This window comes from Hemitrygon akajei, chromosome 13 (genome assembly GCF_048418815.1).
Source record: "Hemitrygon akajei chromosome 13, sHemAka1.3, whole genome shotgun sequence".
Lineage (NCBI taxonomy): Eukaryota > Metazoa > Chordata > Chondrichthyes > Myliobatiformes > Dasyatidae > Hemitrygon > Hemitrygon akajei.
In genome coordinates, this window is record NC_133136.1 from 30,145,912 (window position 1) to 30,167,675 (window position 21,764).

Genomic DNA, 21,764 nt, shown 5'->3' on the forward strand with positions numbered 1-21,764 from the left:
CCTGAGAGAAAGCCAAACAGAGTTTCATTGTATCAATGTATAATGACAATAAAGATCATTCATTCATTCATTCATTCATTTCTCATTTGTTGTATTTTCCAAAAATAGCTTGTTCATTTGAGCACAGGCCCAATGTAGAACGTATTTAGAACGTAGAATGTGGAACATAGAACATAGAACAGTACAGTACAGACCCTTCAGCCCAGGATGTTGTGCCAACTCCACAATCAGTCTAACCATTCGCTCCTACATTGCCCATAACCCTCCACTTATTGTTCATCCATGCACCTACGTACGAGTTTCTTAAACATCCTGAACGCATTAGCCTCTGTCATCACCCTGGCAGTGCATTCCAGCTACGTATCATTTTCTGCCAAAAAACCTACCACTGTTATTCCCCCTAAACATTCATCTCCTCATCGTAAATGAATGCCCTCTGGTATTAGCCATTGATTGACACCCAGGGAAAAAAAATTGCTGGCTGTCCGCTCTTCCTAGGCCACTTATAATCTTAGACACCTCTCCATCAATTCACCTCTCATCCTCCTTTGCTCCAAAGAGAAAAGCCCTAGCTTGTTCAAGTATTAGATACTGTTAATTCAAAATTTAGTACGTGTATGAAGAGTTTCTAATGGATTTTGTAGTTGCCTTGTATAGCATCTTGATATCAGCAGGGTGTCAGCTGAGCGCCATCAGTTGTTGCAATGTGCTTATGTCCACATGTGCTGAGATGGTGCTGGCTACCACTTCCATGCAAACAGAGTAAGTGCCAGACTCTGGGCAGGATTGGTACTGGCCTCCTCTCTTCTTGTCACGCCGCGCAGAATGTCACGGCAAGCATTCATTAATCTTCCTCTGTAAGACAGACTGTGAAAGCACACATCAGAACGTTGAGTGGCACAAGACTGGGTTTCTATTGTGGAAGTGTGAAAATAACAGACATGTTCCAACACCATCAGCAGCATGTTAATCACAAGACTTCCAGCATATCTTCTAGCTCTGGCACTGGCATCTTAAGTGTTGTTGGCTGAAGCAGTGAAAGGCAAAAAGGCAAGGTTTAAATAGTGCAATTCATTCATGATATAAGATATTGGAGCACAATTAGGCCATTCAGCCCACGTCTGTTCCATCATTCCATCATGGTTGACTTATTATCCCTCTCAACCCCATCTCCTACCTTCTACTCGTAACCCTTGATGCCCTACCTCAACAAGAACCTATTAACACCCCGCTTTAAATATACACAGTGACTTGGCCTCCACAGTCATCTGTAGGCAATGAGTTCCACAGATTCACCACCTTCCGGCTGAAGAAACTCCTCCTCATCTCTGTTCTAAAGCGATGCCCTTCTAATTCTGAGGAGGTGACCTGTGGTCTTAGACTCCCACTTCAGCAAACATCCTCTCTTCTTCCACTTCATCTGAGCCGTTCAGTATTCGAGAGGTTTCAGTGAGCTCCCCTTCCTCACTGATATTGCTCCACACCCCATTCTCTCTCACTCAGAATGAATACAACAGTCTTATAAATCAACGTGCAGCTGTAGTTGCTGAGAGGCGCTTCCAGAATCACTGAGTGCCAATGAATCACTCATGATGGTCAGGCCTTGTGCCCGTTCCTGTGGGCTATCAAACCTGTACTTCGGTAACTCCAACTGCGAAGCAAAGCTGTACGGTGAGTTATTGAAGCAGCTCACGTGTTGCTTAATGTGTTCCTATTTTTTTTTACTCATGAACCGAAAGAAATGTAAAATGTTATATTGTGAAAGCAGTTTATTGCATTAAAAATTTCCAAGTACCAGAACACTGAGAAACAATGAAAGATAGATAGATAGATAGATAGATACTTTATTCATCCCCATGGGGAAATTCAACATTTTTTCCAATGTCCCATACACTTATTGTAGCAAAACTAATTACATACAATACTTAACTCAGTAAAAATATGATATGCATCTAAAAACACCCCCTCAAAAAGCATTAATAATAGCTTTTAAAAAGTTCTTAAGTAGTTTACTTAAATACATTGAGTCCTAACCCCGGCACTTTAACATATCTTACTCCTGGCGGTTGAATTGTAAAGCCGAATGGCATTGGGGAGTATTGATCTCTTCATCCTGTCTGAGGAGCATTGCATCGATAGCAACCTGTCGCTGAAACTGCTTCTCTGTCTCTGGATGGTGCTATGTAGAGGATGTTCAGGGTTTTCCATAATTGACCGTAGCCTACTCAGCGCCCTTCACTCTGCTACCGATGTTATACTCTCCAGTACTTTGCCCACGACAGAGCCCGCCTTCCTTACCAGCTTATTAAGACGTGAGGCGTCCCTCTTCTTAATGCTGCCTCCCCAACACGCCACCACAAAGAAGAGGGCGCTCTCCACAACTGACCTATAGCATCAGAATTAGAGAAAACTATATCATGAGCTGTTGGGATAAAGCCAGAATCGACTGTTGGGGGGGTCAAACTGTGGACGGCGTTTTAGAATTTGGGTGCTCTACCTGTTCATTGCTGGATGTGCAGTTCAGTGTTGAGTTGACTGAAGTTAGCCAAGCTGCATCAGGAGCCTGATGGTGAAGGGTAATTGTTCCTGAACCTGGTGGTGTGGGACAGAAAGCTCCTCTAATTTTTGTAGGCTTTCCTGTTCGTGGGCATACACCTAGCTCTGAAACAACCAGTACCCACAGGGGCAAGATTTGCATTGGAGCAAAATGCTTATAATATAATGTCCATAACTTTTAAATTTCACTGCACAAAGTGAACAAAGGAAATCATCCCACCTTACAGTTACTTTTCACAATTTCCATATTCGTTGTCGGATGAGCCAGGATTTTCTTTACCTTCCTGAATCTACTCCTGCATAACAAGGATCCTTAAGTTCATCAGACTTGACAAGGAGACAAACAGTAGCTGCCTGAATTGTCAGGCTGTTTTTCTACCACTTGTCCAGACCAATATCAACTGCAAATGTAGAAACGTCACTTACAGAGATGAAAATCATTAGATGTCATAAAGGAAGGTCAAATGTATTCAAGGAGACACTGAAAATGTACACCATGATCTATTACAGAAAATTCAATTTATGAAGAATTATGACTTTTAAATGAGATATATATTTCCACTGTTGTACTCTTCCACATTCAGCTTATCAATATTGCATCCATCAGTAGTAGTTAATGCCAAGTTTGACCTTTTAAATAAAAAAAGCAATACAAGTATTAGGAAGAGCAGAAAATCTACTGTCTGAATGATTTAAACCAACTTAAAAATCCACCAAAGAGCTTCTGAAACACATTTACACTGGGAATAATATGAGTATAAATAGAAGTTCAACTTCTACGGTTCCCCTTGAGGTTGTCCAATGATTCTTGGTATCCTAAAAGATTTTTTTTTTCTTTATGGGCTGTCTCCAGGTAATGAACACCTAACCTCTGGACATCTCTTGCATATAAACAAGCTCCCATATTATTAAATCTAAAGCTATGTATAAACATTCATTCCTATGAATAGCAGAGCTAGTCTCCACTCACTGCCCACTTTTAGTAATTGTTCCTTCTTATCAGTCTTAACTGCATTTGATGCTACTCATTACAATACTGTGGAGGTGTGGTGACTTACCATACTGAGTGATTTTCCAGCTTCCCTTGTGGAATTCTGTAGAACTGAATTGACTTTATTTCTTATATCCTTCACACACCTGAGGAGTAACCATCTTGATGTAACGTCTCCATCTAAGTGTGCAATGGACAATCATAGTAATTTATAATTATGAATAATAAATAGAACAGTCAATGTAATATAGAGCACACTCAAATCAGTGTGAGTTCATCAGTCTGATGGCCTGGTGGAAGAAGCTGTCCTGGAGCCAGTTGGTCCTGGCTTCTATGCTGCGGTACCACTTCCCGGATGGCAGTAGCTGGAACAGTTTGTGGTTGGGGTGACTCAGGTCCCCAATGATCCTTTGGACCCTTTTTTACACACCTGTCTCTGTAAATATCCTGAATCATGGGAAGTTCACAACTACAGATGTGCTGGGCTGTCCACACCACTCTCTGCAGAGTCCTGTGATTAAGGGAGGTACAATTCCCATACCAGGCAGTGATGCAGCCAGTCAAGTTGTGCCCCTGTAGAAAGTTCTTAGGATTTGGAGGCCCATACCAAACTTCCTCAACTGTCTGAGGTGAAAGAGGTGCTGTTGTGCCTTTTTCACCACACAGCTGGTGTGTACAGACAATGTGAGGTCCTCAGATGTGGATGCCAAGGAACTTAAAACTGTTTACCTCCCAACCCCAGATCCATTGATGTCAATAGGGGTTAGCCCATCTACATCCCTCCTGTAGTCCACAAACAGCTCCTTTGTTTTTGCGACATTGAAGGAGAGGTTGTTTTCTTGACAACACTGTGTCAGAGAGATGACTTCATCCCTGTAGGCCACCTGGTTATTGTTTGAGATTAGGCCAATCAATGTAGTGTCATCGGCAAATTTAATTAGCAGATTGGAGCTGTGGGTGGCAATACGGTCAAGGAGGGGATTAAGTACACAGCCCTGGGAGGTGGGGGGCAGGGGGCTCCTGTATTGAGAGTCAGAGTGTTGGAGGTGAGGGAGCCCACTCCTGCCACCTGCTGGCAACCTGACAGCAAGTCCAGGATCCAGCTGTACAAGGCAGGGTCAAGGCTGAGGTCTCTGAGCTTCTTGTCAAGCATGAATGGAACTATGGCATTAAATGCTGAACTGTAGTCCAAGAACAGCATTCTCACATAAGCATCTTTCTTCTCCAGATGTGTATGGACAGTAAATAGAGCTGTGGCTATTGCATCATCTGTTGATTGGTTGTGTCGGTAGGCGAATTGTAGGGATCCCTTTCATAACCGGGGAAGCTTCTTTAAAAAGTTCATTTGTTCTTTCTCTTGTACTGTTATGGTATTATGAGAATCTGGGTGGTTTGGGTTAGTACCCATGCTTTGGTCCACACTTGGAGTCTGAATGGAGATCTCGGGTCTTTCTGGCCTCAGATTTCTCTCACTAGCTTACAAGCTCACCATTACTAAAGCACAACGTGCAGGGGCTGCTTGCCATGCGTGCACCCCTGTTCATGTTCGGGGGGTAAGTTGCAGGGGTTTAGGTGGATAGAGATGGGGTAGGGGTTGGAGAATGGGAATGATCCTTTTAGAATGCCATGTGCCATGTGATGTCTGAAGCAAAACAGAAGATTTTCTAGCTTTGCTGTTCTTTAGCCAAAAGTTTTAGTACACATTGATTAGAACCTAATATCCCTTCATTCTCTTAAATCTTACGGCATACAGCAACTATCGTTTATATAGTTTGCTGTAGTAACAAATTACCAAACTATCAAGACTTTTGTGAATGGCTTAAATTACTTTGCTATTGTAGACGTACAGTGCAAAGTCTTAGGCACATATACTGTACATAGCTAGGATGGCTAAGACTTTTGCACAGTATTGTATTTGTCACAGGGAGACAAATACAGTATTTACAAACAGGGAGTGAGTTTGTAAATATGGTAGGAGCAAAGGATGTTGGGAATATGGGGGTGGAATGCCATGGGAGGGGTGTGGGACGGGTGGCAGAGAAAGAGTACGGGGGCAGTGTTAGTGTGAGTACAGACATACCCTGCTTTGAGATACCAGGCAAGATCATTTGATTCGAGCAGTTGGTTTATTGATCATTACAAAATGTCTCTCTGATGCCTTCTGCACTCACTCCTCTCCCTTCCCTTTTCCCAACCATGATTCTTCTCTCCCTGCCCCCTTCCCACTCTCAGTCCACAGTAGAGACCCATATCTGAATTAAGTTTATCATCATTCATATATGAATATGATATTCAACATGAAATTTTGAAATTTGTTTTTTTTTGCAGCAGCAGTACAGCGCAACACATAAAATTACAACAGTACTGTGCAAAAGTGTTGGACACCCTCATACATCACCATAGCTTACATCAACATGTATATGAAGTAGGTTGCAAGCTCATAGCTCCATGAAAATGGCAGAACAAGAGGATAGGGAGGCAAAGATCACACACAGCATCTTTTCCTTCATTGGTTGGGCCAGTAAGTACTAAAGTTGCAGCTGCATAAAAATTTGATTAAACTACATTTGGACTATTGTGTGCACTTCTGGTAACTACACTTAGCAAGTTCTTCCCTCTTCTGAACTACTTGTATTAAAGCAATCACAATATTTACAGTAGTATAATGATAAGCCAGATATACTCCCCAGGCTCATAAATGTTAGAAACAGAATCGGAATCTGATCTATTATTATTACTATGATCTATCTATTATCATTACTGACCAGTATGGCATGGAATTGATTGCTTTGCAGAAGCAGTACAGTGCAAAAATATTTTTAAAATACTATATATTACAAAATAAATGAATATTTCAAAAAGAAGGGAATAACAAAGTAATTTCATGGACCATTCAGATCTGATGGCAGAGAGGAAGAAGCTACGCTGATCATTGCATGTGGTCTTCAGACTTCTGCATCTCCTAATGAAAAGAGTGCATGACCCAGATGGTGATAGTTCTTTGTAAAGATGTTGTCTTCTTAAGACACTGCCTCTTAAAGATGTTCTAGATAGTAAGGAGGGTTTTGCCTGTGATGGAGCTGGCTAAGTCTCTAAACCACTGCAGTCTAGATTTCTATGATTTTAGAAAGGAATGGATACAATGATGCTTTCTATGAATGTTTACTTGCATATTCATAGGTGCAAGCATCCATATAGAACAAGTAAGCAACCAACTCAGAATAAATTTCTCTTCAGCCTTCAACAAGCCTCTTTCATATTGATGCTCTAAGTAGAGTTAATTTTTCTGGTTGAAGGCCTTTCAAAATGGATGAAAAAAACCTGTTCTGATGAGAGGTTTTCAACTTGAAACGTTTGCTTCTTCCACAGTGGCTAAGTGTTTCCAGCATTTTCCGGGTTTTTTTCATTCAGATATGTAACTTCTGTAGTTTATTGCTTTTCAAATTGAAGTCTTAAGCATTTGTAATGTGCCACAAATCCTTTGGGCTTTAGCATATTCAGAAATTTCTTGTGTTCGCTCAAACTGATGCCTGCTGAATTTCACCTTAGTTCTTGAAATACATAACCAATGTCGATTGCCCACTCACAAATGACTTATCTTTTGTGTACAATAGATTAGATTAAATGAGTTTTATTTGGCATGTGTGCATTGAAGCACAAAAACGTACAGTGAAAAGCATTGTTTGCATCAATGCCCAACACAATCCGAGGATGTGCTGCTGACAGCCTGTGAGTGTCGCCATGCTTTCGACATCAAAGTTGTATGTCCACAACTTCCTAGTCCTTGCTAGCCTGTACATTTTTGGAATGTGGGAGGAAATCAGAGCATCCAGAGGAAATTTCGTGGTCACAGAGACAAACTCCTTACAGACAGCAGTAGGAATTTAACTCTGATCAATGGCACAGTAATACATTACACTAGCCTCTACACTCCTGAGCCCTCCATTATTTTCTGATCAGTCATGACAAGCATTATGTTGCTTCCAGCATCAGGAACCCCACCATCCAGGTCACGCTTTGTTCTCACAGCTGAAATCAGGAAGAAGGTACAGGGCATTTAGGACTCATACCACCAGGTTCAGGAACAGTTAGTTGCCCCTCAACCATCAGGCTCTTGAATGAAAGGGGATAACTTCTCTCAACTTCACTTGCCCCATCAATGAAATGTACCCACAACCTATGAAATCATTTTCCAGGACTCTTCATCTCATGTTCTTGATATTTATTGCTAATTAGTTTACTATTATTACTTCTTCCTTTTAGTATCTGCACAGTTTGTTGTCTTTTGCATGCTGGTTAAATGCCCAGTTGGTGCGGTCTTTCACTGATTCTATTATGATTCTTATTCTTGTATAGATTTATTAGGTATGCCTGCAAGGAAGTGAATCTTAGTGTTGTATATGCTGACATATACAGTATTGTGCAAAATTTTAGGCACACAAGCTATACATATGTACCTAAGACTTTTGCATAGTACCATATGCACTTTGATTAATAAATTTACTTTGAACTTTGAACTTTTTTGCATCAGGCAATTGTAAGGGTGGCAAATTTGGATATGAAAGAGGTGTCACAGTGACAATAAAAGAAAATCAGCAGGCTCAAGCCCAGGATGAAATTACCTCCTGTGCCCCAGGTGAGACAGCTGCTGGTCACTTACCTTCCTCATGACTGGAGAAATTAATTGCAGTCTGTCTACCATTATCAACCGCTGCTATCAACCATGGACTTGTTAAGTGGAGAGCAGAAAGAATGTAGGTTTCAGTGGGACTTGGAGTTCCTCGCGACTCCACAGGAATGTAGTTTTAAACTAAATTCTTTTCCGTACCCATAAAAATTCCTGGATTCTGCAATATTGTTGGGATTTTATTTAACTTACTACTGTATGTTAGACCTGCACATACAAGCTCCTCCCAGTTTCCACCCACCCAGTAGGAGTCATTTGCCACCGATTTGTAACTCATCTCCAGCAGCCTATTTAAAACCAGCTCTCATCCACAATCTTTGTTCACTCATCCAACCAGCCAGCCTCAACCAGTGACTCCGAGCCTTCGGTTACCTTGTTGCCTATTGTGTTTAGTCTCTCTTGTTTTGTGGCCCCTCGCAGTTTGTTATTTTGCAGTTTACTATTAAAGTTATCACTCACCACTAAACCATCTCCACTGCTCTGTTTTGTGGTTCAAGCCTCATCTAAATTTCCTGACAGGATGAATGAACCAATGATTGATCGTCAGAGTTTGCTTGCCTAAAGGAAGTTGTCCGTCAACATGAGCACATGATGCAGAAGAAACAGGAAACCATTGACCATCTGCTTTCCACACTTTCCCAACTCTCCATCTCAATATGGCAACTCTGTGCCTATCAGCCTAAATCTGGTACCTGAACACTTCCCCAACCCAGTGCCGCAACTTCCTGTCCCAGTGGGTTTTACATTTTGAGCTCTAGCTGTCTGCATCTCTTAAATGAGCCGAGATTGCTTCTTCACCTCTCTCTTGACTGGGCGAGCTTTGACCTGGGCCTCCACTAACTGGGTCAACAAGACCACCACTTGCAACTAGATGAGCATTTCACTGATGAGATGTACTGGGATTTTGACCATCCAAGAAGTGGAAAGGAGCCAGCAGGTTGGATAGTTCACCAGTTTCAAGGCTCACGCCAGATGCTGGGTTACAACGTGGAATTTAGGTCCCTCGAAGTGGAGTGCAGCTGAAATGCAGAACCATTGCTGGGCCATTACCGTCACAGCCTCTCAGATCACTTGAAAGAAAAGCTGTCTACCCGAGAGATGCCCACCAAATTCAAAAGCCCAATCACTCTGGCCTTGACAAACGTTTTATGCAATGACTCTCCGGATCATCAGCCAGAATCCCCGTTTCACTCCCAGAACCATCTCAGTCTGCAGGACCTCATCATTAACACCTCCAGAACTGATGCATTTAGGGAAAGCTCTCCCACCCCTACAAATGTGAGCTTCAGTGGAAAGTCAACTGTGCACGTTCTGTGGAGTCACCAATCACCAAAGCGTCAAATGCCCATTTTGTTTGGGAAATGGCCATTGCCAGGTGGAGACAAGGGGCCTTCTATCTGTAAGCTCTCCCCATCCCCTTGTTCCAGCACCATCACCAACGGCTCTACTCACACAAGAAGCTGTGGTGGATTCCAGCACAGCAGGCAGCATTCTGGACCAAACTCAGTGTGTGCAGCTTGGATTCCCTATTGAGCTTGTCTCTCCTTTAAGAACATGGCCATTAGCGGATGTCACTTCAGATCTGGGATGGAACATTCATATGGCATGTGCACATGAGCATCAGAGAGCACCATGAGTCTGTCTAATTCCTCCTGATCAACTCACCCAACACTCCTCTCTTCTTGGGTTACCCCTGGCTCTCCACTCACGACCCTCACGTCGCCTGGTCATCCGGTTCACTGCTGAGTTCAAGACCCACTTGCCGGACCACCTGCCTGCAAACTCAGTTGACTTTACCCCGTAAGACAGGGGAACCCGTCAATCTCACCAAACTCCTACAGGAATACTATGACTTAGCCATTGGCTTCAGTAAGAGGGAAGCCAGCACCCTGCTGCGTCACAGTCCACACGACTGAGTGATCAACCTCTTCCTGGACACCATCCTCCTCTTCTTCTCTCCTCCTGAGACGCAAGCCATGATTGGCTACATTGCTGAAGTACTACAGCACAGCTTCACATGACTATCCCAATCCCCAGCCGGTGCAGCAATCTTCTTTGTCAAAAAAAGTTATGTTCTTTGTCCCTACATTGACCACTATGAACTCAACAAAATTACTATTAAGAACCGCTACCCTCTCCCCTTGATGGATAACACATTTAAATTACTCCATGGGGTCCAGATCCTCATCAAACTGGATGTAGGAGTGCATACAACCTGACCCACATTTGCCAGAGGGACGAGTGGAAATCAGCGTTTATAACACCCACTGGCCACAGCAAATACTTGGCGATGGCTTTCCAACAGTCCAGCCATTTTCCAAGCCTTCGTTAACAAGATCCTCTGAAGCATGCTATACAGGTATGTGTTTGTCTACCTTGATGGCAAACTTATCTTCTTCAAGCATTCCCAAGACCACATCTGTCACATCCATTCAGTCCATCAGCATCTCCTCGAAAACCAACTCTACTGCAAATTTGAAAAATTCCAGTTCCACACCCCAGTCATTTCCTTCCTGGGTGACTGTCCTTTCACCTCAAGGCATGACCGTGAATCCAGAGCAAGTGCAATCTGTCAGTAAGCATGACAGTGGCAGACCAGTTCTCCAAGGTGTCCCATTTCATTGCATGTACCAAACTTCCATCAACCACTGATACGGCGGTCCTGGTTCTCCAACGTGTAGTTCATCTCCATGGCTTCCCTCAGGATGTTGGGTTGGATTGAGACACATAATTCATTTCCCATTTCTGACAAGACATCACTCCCTCCCCTCTAAGTTTGTCCTCTGGCTATTATCTGCAGATCAAATGTCAGTCAGAAAAAGCCAATCAGCAAGTGGAGAAGTTTCTACAAAGCTTCACCACCTCTAAAGCTTCCACATGGAAGAAGTGTGGTATCTGCTCTGGGCTAAGCTATCCCACAATCTACTAACCGCTTCTGCCGCAGATATGTCACCCTTTGAAGTGCTTCATGGCTACCAATTCCCTTTACTCCCCATGGAGGGGCCAACAGTGGAGGTCCTGTCTGACATGACCCTAGTTCATCAATCCTGGAATGCTTGGAATGGGGCTCAGAGGGCCATACTAGCTGCCAACTGCCGTTAGTGCCCAGCCAGACTGTGTCTAACTGTCTATCGAGTCAGCCCTTGTATACCAACTCCCGTTAGCTCTCTTCCTAGATTTTTGGTCCCTTCAGGATTACCCATCATATCCATCCAGTCACCTACCATCTCTGCAGCTACCATTGACCCTCGTGATCACACTTACTTCCTCAAGCTCATTGTCTTTGTACCACTCAGCCTGAACTGAAACTGCACCTCCAGAACCCAGGATGGTAGACGGTAGTCCATTGTACATGGTTTGCCAGTTGATGGATTCATGTTGTCATGGAAGGAGTGTGCAGTGCCTGGTCAACTGGGAAGGGTACTACCCAGATGAGAGATCTTGGGTGCTATTCAATTACATCTTGGACCCATCGCACTTCAAGGAGTTTTACTGAACCCACCTGGGTTTGTTGGGGGTTAGCCATGAGGGGAAGGGGGGCTCCTGTCATACCTACACATGCAGGCACCTCCCAGTCAACAGGAGTCACCTGCCATCCATTTCTAACTCATCACCTGCAACCTATTTAAACCCAGCACACATCCACAGTCTTTGTTCACTAATCAAACCAGCCAGCCTTAATCAGTTGCTCCTTGCCTTCAGCTACTTTGTGCCTGTTGTGTTTAGTATCTGTTCTCTCTTGTTTTGTGCCCCTTCATGGTTTGTTATTTTGCAGTTTATTATTAAAGTGATCACTCACCATTAAATCATCTCCACTGCTTTGCTTTTGGGTCAAGCCTTCTCTACATTTCTTGGCACTATTAGCATACCCTGACCTCATGTTTCTTTATCAACTTCTAAATGCCCACTAAAAACTCACTCATCCCAAAGTAACTTATTCCCTTTGTCTTATCCATCCTCTTCGCCACTCACCCACATACTCTGCAACTTCAAGCTATCTTTTTTTTCCTTTTTCATTTCTGACAAATGAAGAACTGCCTCAAACATTAATTCTGTTTCTCTTTCCACAGATAGTGCCCAACTCACTGACACGGACTCATGTTTCCACCTTCCACAGATTCTTTTTCATTTTCATTTCTTTCAAGCCTCCTTGTTTAAATTTGTCAGTTACCTGTGAAGGATTGCTAGTAAGCATTCTTGAAAAATGCCATGAAGCAATTTTAGATGTGCCTTTTATCGGTGACTTTCAAGACACAAAGAGGTTATTCTCAACACTAGGTTTCACTGTGCTTTGTGAATAAAGCTGTTGTGCACTGTGGTCTCATTTCAGGACCGTAGTTAATATCCATTGTTGGTTTTGTTATGTGGTTCCAAGCAAAATGAAATGGGGTGGAGTAATAGGCGGGGAGGAAGCATTTTACAGCAGTAATTTAAAAGAAATAAAGTAGCCACAAGCCTGTGATCGTGACTGATAGGCGAGACTGTTAATCTAATCAAACCGGAGAAGTAAATTGAACTGAGGTTTTCATCCAGAGAAAGTGAGCTACAATTGAACACTCAAAATAGAAAGGGCAATTGCTAAAGATATGGATTTTTTTATTGCCTGGAAGCAGAAAGCATAGCATGTTCAGGTTACCCAATGTACACTAAATAGAACATCAAAAAACTGTAAATTGCTGGATTCTAGCATTTAAGAACTATATTTCTATATCTCAATATATCTTATTTCAAATCTTACAAACATTATTACCACACATTCCAAGAATACATCAGTAAACTCCAAATAAATTTGCATCTTGTATTTGTACACAGCTATTAATTATCTGATTTACAAAGGAGTCTATATTTCAATCATATTTCAACAGCTAAAGCTCTTTCAATTGCAACATTTAGGAGAAGTTTGGTTAAGATTTTAGATGGAGAGCTATGATCCAGGTACAGCTCAATGAGACTTGGCAGAATAACAGTTTAGTATGGACTAGATGGGCCAAATGTCCTGGTTCTGTGCTGCAGTGTACTATGACTTTATGACTAGGACATCACATCTCTGTAATTACAGGTCACAACATATGATATCACAGGTTAAATTAGGGATGGACTTAACGTAGTTGAATAGGATAGGATTGTGGGAAATAACGGGTGGAAGAATTTACATCCTGGAGTAAGGTGAGACATCAGGCAATTGGATAGTGGCACGGCTACCACAGCTGATGCCCCATAGCTCCAACGATCTGGATTCAGCCCTGTATCTTCAGTGCGGAATTCGCACATTCTTCCTATGGCCCCAGTTTTCCACCATATTCCAAAGGCATGGAGTTTGATAAGTTAATCAGTCACTGTAAATTGCCCATAATGTGTGAGTGAGTGATAGAAGCTTGGGGGTAGATAATAAGAGACACAGAGAATTAAATGGATAAAAGTAGAATTTGTTTAAAAATGGGATTTTGATGATAGGTTCGGGTTGATGGGCCAAAGGGCCTGTTTCTGTGCTATGCCTCTCTATGACATTCATTAAAAGATTCTGAAGCAACCTGATGGCCCCTCTATAAACCCAGCACTCTCTTTATTGTGCATCTAGTTTTGTAATGAAGATGAAGGAATAAAATTAAGTAGCACAGAGCATTAATTTTAAAGAACCTTACTAGGATCACTGCTTTTCACATTAGATATTAATGACAGATTTGGGAGTGTAGGGCACAATTTCCAAATCTCTAGACTGCACTTGTTTTGGAAGTAGATTGAACTGTGAACAAAGATTTTGAGGGGATTTTGCAAGGCTGATGGAATAGCCAGACATCTTGGAAGTAAAATTTAACATGTCACCATGTAAAATATCACATTTTTGTAGGAAGAATGAGGAGAGGCAAAATAAACTGTAGGACACATTTCTAAAGAGTGCAGAAGCGGTGAGCTGGGGGGTGTTTTATATGGAAAAAGTGGCAGGCATGCATGTGAGTGCCACTAAAAAGGATTTGAGATGGCAAAGCCTTCTAGAAGGTGTGGAATACATCATTCCAAAAATGAGGGGTTTTTCTACTGTGGATAATTGGAGAAGCTGGGGCTACCCTCCTCAGAGCAAATACATTGCACAGAACATGGTAACATTTAGTATCTTGAAAGGTCTGAGCAGAGTAGATAAGGAGAAACTAATCCCTGTTAAGAGGATATAGAACAAAGAAGAAACTTAAGGATAATAACAGAAGACCAAAAGATGTAGGGGCAAAATTATGCCATTCAGCTCATCGAGTCTATTCCACCATCCCATCATGGCTGATTTATTATCCCACTCAGCTCCATTCTCCTGCTTTCACAGATGTCTGGCAAAAGGCAGCATGGGTAAGAACTTCTTTTACACATGCATTAGAGCAGACCTAGAATGCACCGTCGGGGTGAGTGTTGGAGGGAGATTTATGCAGGGCATTCAAAAGGGAGCTGGATGCGTGCTTGAAAGCAAGAAGCAAAAAACGTTGGGAATGGTTGGGTGCAGCTGTCACGGACTAGATGGGCTCAATGCCTCTCTTCCATGCTGGAGATATTTTTTCTGATGCTGAGAAAACACAATCTGAAAGGTGCTGTAGTTAAATGGTTAAAGGCTAAATTTTCTGTCAGCACCAAGGATGATTGATGCAAATGTCACTTTTTCTGCTTTGCCAGACAACTGTGTGAGCGTACTCACATAATGCAATAAAGTGACTTTGGAACAACACGTCTTTCCGATCTTCAGTTAAGGGCGATGATGGCATACTTGAGAGATGTTGCATTTGCAATGCTAATACGATTTCATTGCACATAAAAAAAAAATAGAAATCATGCAGGCCTCGTGTTAAGCACATCAGGCAATAAAAAGGCTGAATAGAAACAAGTAGTCATCTCCTCAGGCAAATGAAAAACTCCACTTCGTCTGAGCCATGTATGTGAAAACTTAATGATGCAGATCAGAGATTCAATAAGATCAGATCTGAGGCAGTACTATATATTTTTTATCTCATCAAAGTATCAAAATATTGGCTGCAGATGTCAACAACCTTAGGGTTTACCATCATCAACACTAATAACTGCTTGCTCTATCAATGATTACTTGTAAATCACATCCATTTTGACACTGAAGAGCTATAGGAATCCCCAGCGACCCGTTCAGCTATCCATCATGACGGGTTGTTAATATGATGGAAGGAAGAGATGGGATTACAAATTGCCTGCGGATGGTGTATACCAGGCCTCATTAAATTTTAAGCACTTTATGAATTTAATCTTCACATCTGAAAGATAAATATATCCAAGTCATGTATGATTAATAACAGCTGGGATTCAATTAAGGCAGAAATTCTATTAAAAACACAATAATGATAGCAAATAAAGTATCAAGAAAGATGAGAAAGGGCCAAATGTGTCATTAGTCAAATCATTAGGGTGAGGACCATATTCACTCAGGGAGTATCTCTTCGTGTAAACCTCTGCTTGGGGCAGGAAATATTTCAAATGAGTTTAAAAATACCTTTTTCACATGCTTCATTCAAATGAACAGGTGTTTATAGATATATGAAGGCAACTGGTGAAAAGGCTGTACCTTATGTCAAAAGCTGTGCCATTTCACAGCACACTGAACATTGTGGGTGGTATAAAAAGAATTTATGAATGAATAGCTCACATAACATTTTGCTCCTGAACTTTTTCACCATCAAAAGTGAATTAGGATAGAACAATCCTCTCAATTTGAGGCCGCCCATGACATGAACTATTTGCTCAGTCTTCCAAAGGTTCATTGCATGTTTGTTGAAGTAGTTTCTTCTAATCTCCCATCTGAATGGCCAACAGTGAAACGCTGATCTCTTGAGAAAACATCATTCTGGGATAAACAGTTTCCCTGCAACCATCCTGTCAAGACCATTAAAAATTCTGTACTTTTAAAAGACATCATCTCTGAGTCTTTGAAGCTCAAGAGAGTACAGGTCTAGTTTGTTTAATCTCTCTTCATACATAAAAAATGTTCCAGGAAATAATCTGGTAAACTTTTGTTGCACTCCCTCTGCTAGAAGCATTCTTCGTTAGGTAGGGAGACGACACCTTTGCACAATATTCCAGATGTGGTCTCAGAAGGGCTCTATATATTTGGAGTAATACTCCTCTACTCCTGTTGTCAAATTTACTTGCTCACCTGCAATAAAAAAACCAAGTTCTATTTATCTGCTATACATACGTATATGCAAACATTCATTGAATCAAGTACAGTGATACCACTGGACATCAACATGCTTCAATCTCTCACTATTAAAAAATACTTGTGTTTCTATTTTCAAACCCAAACCCAGCCCATGAGCAGTTTAACTTTCACAGTCTCATGAGGTTGCTTTTATTACCAATTGTTTTTGCCAAATGAGCTTGGATTTATATCAACCTACTCTTTAAACTTAATGTAAAATGCAAATGTCCTGGAATAACATTTAAAAAAAGCCAGGAGGTTTTCTTTAAAACACATAACTAATGCTTCCTAATTACATGAAAAAATGTAAGATCAAGTGTCCTGTGCTAATAATTAAAGATCCAATTATTTACACTATTAGCTTACTTAGTGTTCAAGATGCATTGCCAGGAAACAGAGCCAACCATTTTAATTCCAATCCCCATTCCCTTTCCAACATGTCAGTCCATGGCCTCCTCTAGGATGAGGCCACTCTTAGGTTGGAGGAGCAATATCTCATATTCCATTTGGGAAGTCTACAACCTGATGGCATGGACATCAATTTCTTCAACTTATGGTTATTTCTCCCCTCTCCTCCCTCTCTCCTTTTCCATTCCATATTCTGGCTCCCCTCTTACCCGTTTTCTTCTCTTTACCTGCCAATCACCTCTCTCTAGTGCCCCTCCACCTCCCCTTAATCCCATGGTCCAATCTCCTCTCTTATTTCTTCTTTATCAGCCCTTTCCCTTGTTCCTTCATCCCCTCTCCCCAACCCAGCTGCACTCCCCCTCTCTTGGCTTCACCTATCTCCTTCCTCCAGCTTGCACTCCCTCCCCCCCCCCCCCCCCAACTACATATTGTGGCTTCTTATCCATTCCTTTCCAATCTGATGAAAGGTCTCAGCCCAATATATTGACTTTTTATTCCTCTTCCTGGATGCTCTCTGACCTGCTGAGTTCTTCCAGCAGTTCGTGTGTGTCCCTCTGGACTTCCAGTATCTGCAGAATCTCTTGTGCTAAGGGATCGTTCTAACATTATATTTGAGGAGATATGGTACGGTTTGTACTGGAATGTCAGGAAGCTGGCATGAACCCACCTTTCCTACTGCCAAGCCAGCAACCTAAGTTCCAGGAGCCTGGTGTGAACTCCCTGCTCCCTCTGCTGCTTCTTGCTGCTGAACCCGGAACTGGGATACTGGGCTTCTGGCACGAGCCCTTCCTTCTTGCAACTATGCCAGGAATCCGGGTGCTAAGAACTTGGCACAAAGGCCTCTCTGGTGGTGGGGCAAACAGCACAGCTACTCAGCACTGAGGTGGGAGGTTCAGTCTCCCTGTTAGTGTGAAAACTACACATACCAGCCATTGCACTCTTATCACCTTCTGTTGGGAGCTGCTAAGGTTGTTAGCATGGAGAAATGTGTACAAGGACACGTGGATGGAAGAAAAATATGGGATCATGGACTGTGTAGGTCAGAGGTAAGGATCAGACTGATTGTAACAGGTTGGCAAAGCATCATGGGCCGAAGGACCTGTACTCTTCTGTACGGTTCCGTTGCCCATGTCCTATGCTAAACCTCTAGGCCGTGGAGAGTTGTACAGCTGAACAGAGAAAGGGAGAGAATGAAAGGAGTTCAGCGATGGCCTGAGTGCAGAGGTAGAGACATGGACACAGAATGAAAAATTCACTGAGTTTTAATAAGAACTGTACAGAACAAAGGAAAGTAATAAATGCTAGGCCAACAGAGCCTCTAACTAATAACTCTCAAACTATCTAAAAACTAATGCTATCACTGTGGCCTGAAAGCAGTAACCTAGATCTAAATTAATACCAGTCCTTTAACAGCGTCTATCTAAATCACTACTTTACTTTCCCAGAACACGGACTAAGGTAAGCAGGAAGTGTCATCACTGTGCTTCGATCAAGGCTTGATAAGACTGAAACAACAGGAAGAGAGTTTAATACCATTACAAACAATACGGAATTGGCTGAAATATGTGGTTCTCGCGTGTGATTGCCACCTTCTTTCAGCTGCCTGCCTATGAGAACACCCAGACTCCGCAGCAGCGTCGATGGCTTTGACACAGACGGCACTTCATTCACATCAATAGGCAATGATAAGAGAGACACTAGGGTCCAGGTGATCTATCAACAGGCAGATCAGACGCAGCCAGTCCCTGTCAGTGCCCAGTACACCAGGCCAATCAGGGTGCAGCTTCAAGCCCCATGTCGTGGCACTGGGCAGCCACAGCACTCATTCTCAAACATCAGCCTCACCAGCACCTCTGCACATGTGATTTGTGGGAGAGGACCAGCAATGCTCAGAACTCTACTGAAGTAGAAAGATTGAGGGGCTGTTGGCAGAGGAATGTGGATTTCAAATTACAAAAATAATTGATATAATTGTAAATGACCATCACAAGTAGTTGCAGGTTCATGTCCTTTGCACAGATTTATAATCCTCTTCTACTCATTGATTATGACTTACAGTGTACCCTGTATATAGTGTTGTGGTGTCATAGTGTACTATAGCACAGAAACAGGCCCTAAGACCCATCTAATCCATTCTAATCTAATTTTCCATCTCATCCCAACTACCTACACCTAGAACATAACCCTCCATACCTCTATGGTTCATGTACCCATCCAAACGTACTTTAAATGTTACAATTGAACTTGTTTCCACCATACCTGCAGGCAGCTTGTTCCACATTCAGATTCCCCTTAAATATTTCATCTTTCATCCTGAACCAATGACCCCTAGTTCTCACCTCTGCCAACCTGCGGGGATAAAAAAACTAAATGCATTCGCCCTATCTCTACCCCTCATAAGTCTGAATACCTCTGTATTCTATACCTCTGAATAAGGGAGTCCCCTTATTCTCCTGCACTCCAGGGAATAAAATCCTAACCTATTTAACATTTCTCTGTAACTCAGGTCCTCAATACCCAACAACATCCTTGTGAATTTTCTCTGTACTCTTTCAAGCTTATAAATATATTTTTGTAAATAGGTGACCAGAACTGCAGACAATACTCTAAATTCAGTCTCACACAAATTTCTAGAACTTCAACTTTTCAATTCCTATACTCAATGCCCTGATTTATATATGCACGACAAAATAAGCTTGCAGGAGTAAGATTGCCACTTGGTTAATCACCCAGGAAGATTCATCTCTATGACACCCATGCCTTCTTCATTTCTATCATGGCACCTTGCTCATGTCAGTAGTAGTTTTGCCAGGATTCTTGTTCAGGATAAAGTACTGTAAGTTAGGATTATTGCTGAATGTGGTGGTGAACAGAGGTGAAATTCAAGAGCAGAGAGTGAGAGAGTTGAAAAACAATATCCTTAGCTGAAGGACCAGGTAGTCACAATCTCTGAAGCAGGGCGCAAAAGTAAGCATTGATTTCATGAACAAACAAGAGAAAATCTGCAGATTCTGGAAATCTGAGCAACACACACAAAATGCTGGAGGAACTCAGCAGGCCGGGAGCATCCATGGACCTGCTGAAAGGTCTCGGCCCGAAACATTGACTGTACTCTTTTCCATAGATGCCGCCTGGCCTGCTGAGTTCCTCCGGCATTTTGTGTGTGTTGATTGATTTCATGCAGAGGCCATTGAAAAAAAGCAGCCTCATGTATATTGACAAATGCAAGAATTAACTGCCCATATCTGTGACATGGCATACTGTGAATCGGTTCTCAAAACTTGTAAAGGACTTTGGAAATTGTGATAGCGCAGTAAACATTTTGTTATCAGTACTGAAAGAATAACTTCTACAGAAAATGGTGATTTTGAGAGATTTCCGTTGTTGTTTTGACTCAAACAATTGTAACCTCTCATCATTGATACAATAAAAGTTATTAATTTCATATTGACACTAATTCAGGAAAGGTGTTTTCTCCTATCTCTATGATTACAGTAAGCTGATAATTGAATTACCATCACCGGTGCAAAAGTCCTAAGGATTTGTAGTAAATAAGAGCAAAATAGTGCTCCTTACTCTGTAACAAACATTTACTTGAGAGAATACTACACCCATCATAACAGCTGACACTTGAACAGCCCTTGCTTTCTCTCTCACCCTCCTACAATGAGGTGAACTGTGAATGTTCCAGTCATCAATCTGCCATGAATTCAAATGAGGAAAGACTTTTAGTACATGGTTGATTCATCTTTCCTGACTGCTGTACTTGTCTCAGTAGTCCACATGCTGGAATGTACTGGTGAATGAGCAGTTTTTCATTCCCAATGATTGGAAATTATTATTTTTAAGATAAAACCCTAATGCCACCAACAAACAAACCACAGCACTTCCAAGAACCTAACTCTCCTTCTCGATTTGAGCAAACATCTCTTCAGCTAGCAGCATTTTTACTTCAATAACCATAAGAGAATCTGCAGAAGTGGGAAATCTTGTGCAACACATACCAAACAGACAGGCCTCTGCTCTCCAAACTATAGTTTCCAGTCTCTAGGCTTTGACCTTTGGCCTCAACTTCTGGATTTCTGACTGTCTTAACCAGATATATCACCATCTGGACTTCAGATATATCACCTGGACTTCAGTTGTATCCATCTGGACTTCAGAGTGTCTTAACCAGATGTATCACCATCTGCTACGGGAATTGCAAGTCATCTGACTGCAAGACCCTGCATTGGATTGCAAGAACTGGTGAGAGAGTCCCCAGGGTCGCTCCCCACCCCATCCAGGACATAGAGCAGAATTGCTGTGTTCACAGAAGCCTCAGCATTGTCAAGGATTTCTTCTATCTGTCTCACAATCTCTTTGACCTGCCACCATAGGCAGAAGGTACCTCAGTATAAAAATGAGGACGGTTAGGCTGGGTAACAGTTTCTTCTTCCAGGCTGTGAGACTTCTAAACGCTCTGTTGCCACCCAGTGCACATTATTTAGGACAGTACCAGTAGCAGTATACTGTCGTATATTTAACTACAGTATAGGCTATGTATACACTTTACATCAATTTGTACGACTACAGAATTCCTCTTTTATCGGTTAGTATTATTGTGTTAATGTTATGAGATATATGTACTGTGTTGTGTACATTTCCATTATATCAGGGAATCCTGCTCGTGTTACCTTCTTCCTGAACTCTACTTGCACAATAAGGGAATTCTTCCACTCTCTTCTTCCCTATCATCATTGTTAGGTTTGAATAACAACAAATCATCTTTATTCACTACATATATTCCACCAATAGTTCCATGTATCAAAGGAAACTTTTGTGATCTTGAACTTGTCAGCTATATTTCTTTCTCCCATTCTCTGTTTCTCTCTTGGTTTCTCAATCTCCATTAAACAAGGTATGAAATGAATGACTTCCCT